Below are 2981 nucleotides of genomic sequence, written 5' to 3' on the forward strand. Positions count from 1 at the left end.
AGTTGCAGAGCTTGTCTTCGCCTAGAAATTCAGTACAGTTCAAACAAATCAAGCTGTTTTTCTCCTGGTTCAGTTTGTGGGAACCAAATTAACCTCATTTATTTAAATGGAGGAAATCTGGTCTTGTTCAAGAACAATTCTGAGCAGAACGTAAGTCCATAGTTGCAGCAAGTCCAGGTTCTCACTTCCATCATGACAGTTTCCTACTTCTGTGTSTGTGTGTGTGTGTGTGTACACTGCATGTGTAGATATAAGAGTGAAAAGGCGGTTTTTAGAGGTTGTTGGGTACTGTTATCTATTCTGTTCTGACTTAAATACATATCTCATCCTAGCTATAGATTCATTAATATTAATGACAATCTCTAGATTCCTTGTACTTACAAACTGGAAGGAAAACTTAAGAAATGCTAATTTATCTGAGGCAATAATTGGTCAACGTGTCTCTAGGGAGGAAAGAAAATAGATTTCAGAAAGATTGCATCTATCAAATAATATTAAATATTTGTCACAGTCATTGCCTGTTTTAAGAAAAAGCTGACATTTTAGTGTCTTGAACAGTTGTGTGTGGCCAAATAGCAATTACTGAATTCTAAACGGTGGCAACAATTTGTCCAAACTTTAGATTTACAAATGCAGGACCAGAGAGTGACAACAAAGACCTTACAAAAATGAAGCCTCTGCAGGGAGCAATTTGTCGGAGTTCTGCAAAAAAATTTGCTCTATCTTGTAATACATTTTTCTATGGAGTGATGGACACAGAAAGTCTTACAGAACATATGGTGCTTCCCTGGCAATTAGTTTTGCGCACATTTGCCATTGTGGAGACCCTTGTGGTATGAACCCAATCACAGGCATTAGTCGTCTTGATTGGGCCCTCATGCCAAATTCTGCTTGCTTTTAAATTGAGTCAGGAAATTGCTCTTGTACCTAGCCAGCACATGAAAATTCAGTTTCATGAGTATGTATGAGGAAGCGAAAATGTTCTCCTGTGCAATATAGTGTGTTAATGAACATGTGCTCAGTCGATTGCCTTGCCAAGTCACAGTACTTGTAAATAGTGCCCTCACTTGAACAAATAACCCATTAAGTTTGAATGCCAGGTCTTTCCCCCAAGGACATCTCCATGGGACTGAAAAGAGCTCTATTTAAAAAGTAATACTAGTAAAAATAAGAAAAAGAGAGAGAAAAAATAATTTTTAAGTCCCTTAGGTAGGGCTTAAACATTAGTCAGCTCTGGGGTACACTGCTACCAACTCCCCCCTTTCATGGTCTTAGTCTGCAAGGACTGGAGTTACGGTAACAGGAGGAAGAATGAGTGAGCATCCCAATGAGAYTTAATTAGACTTTATTCTTTAGAAGGGAGAGCAGCTAGAAGCTTTTAAATGTTACTGGAGCTTCCACATAAAATGGTTTGGATAATTGCAAAAGCTGTTGGGGAATCAAAGGCTACATTTGACATCACACGAACAAAAGAAATGCAGAAATTAAAGGAAGATTTTATGCCAATTTAAGTTCGTATGGAAAATATTTGTTGTTGTACATGAGCTGGTACACAAGCCAGTCCTTTTTTTATGCTTTGCAGTGTGGGTGATAGCAGAACAAAAGAGCTCAAAGCATTTGTCTGGGAATTACAGGCATGCTTGGCTGTAGTGTGCCTAAGCGAGGGAGTGACATTCATTTGCTGATCAGTAACCAGCAGTATTCAAAAATGAAAAAAAAAAAAAAAAAAAGAAAGATCCCAACCCCAAATCATTCCACAGTTCTTCAGTCTCTTCACTGCAGTGTTCTCTACCTCAGTACTGGTAGTTACTCATCACAGGTTACATGAGGGCTAACACTAAAAACACTCTACAAGCAAGGGAATTAAAGCTGCCTCTCACTCAGCCTTGCCCACATGAGACCTGGACTCCAGAGCTCAGATTCTCTCCAGCTCCTTCTCCCAAGAAACAMAGGGGAGGAAAAGGACTCTTGGTGTAGAGGAATTGAGCCTGCCTCCTGAAACCGTGTCTGACGAAGACTGATCAAATGGCAGCCTGCATGACTCCCTCATCCAATCCTTTTCCCTAATGGATAAGACAGCCCAGCCAAATTCTTTTAGCCCAGTGCCTCCTTGGTGAGCTGCTGCATTCATTACTCTGCTGTTGTCAGAGCTGGCCTGAAAATTTGAGGGTGGGGATGTCATTTCACTCCATGAAAGTCTCAGCTAGGTGAGTTAGTGCATTTGAGACTAGGATCTGCTGTGAAAGATTATTTTCTGGTATGAACTATTYATTTACCCTTCCTTGTTCCTTCTTTTGAGCTGAGCCATCCATGACAGGACTTCCTGAAGCACGGGACAGCAGTGCATTCCGGCCCTCACACTGGAGCTGCAGGGCAAGATAGATCTCTTTGGTTTTCCACAACACTCGGCCTGATACTTTTCTGTCTTCTCTCAGGCTTTGTCCAACTTTTCCAAGTTGGAAAAACACTTTGTCCAAGTGTTTTTCTTCATCTTCAGCTGCTTTCTGCTATTTGCATCATTATTATATGATAGCTAGTGGAAAGCTGTGCAGTTTCCTAGATAAGGATTAGATGTGGATTTGKTTTTTTTGTTTATTTGTTCGAGTCGTTACTTTTTTCCTCTGTCTCTTCCCACCTCTGCTATAGGCCTATTGCCTGTCTTTGCCTGTCTTGGGGAAGTTATTTGTTCAGATATGGCTTCTGTACATGCAAAACAAAAATCTTCCTCCACAAAACCTGTAAGGATCTAGGAATGAGGTACGCAGTATCCTGCCTTTACTACCAACACCAACAAGAAGACTTGAAAGAAAAGGTGTCTGATATCATTATAATATATTTTCAACTTTATTATACATCCTCACTTTTTTCCCCCCCCTTCAAATGCCAGTATGTCCTTTCATTGACTGTGAAATGCCTTATACTTCATGGATATTCAGCTCTCTAGGGCAAAAGCCATTATAGACTTCTGGAGTCTTCAGCAC

Source organism: Nothoprocta perdicaria, unplaced genomic scaffold (genome assembly GCF_003342845.1).
Source record: "Nothoprocta perdicaria isolate Ctin4 unplaced genomic scaffold, notPer1 scaffold_226, whole genome shotgun sequence".
NCBI classification, from domain to species: Eukaryota; Metazoa; Chordata; class Aves; order Tinamiformes; family Tinamidae; genus Nothoprocta; species Nothoprocta perdicaria.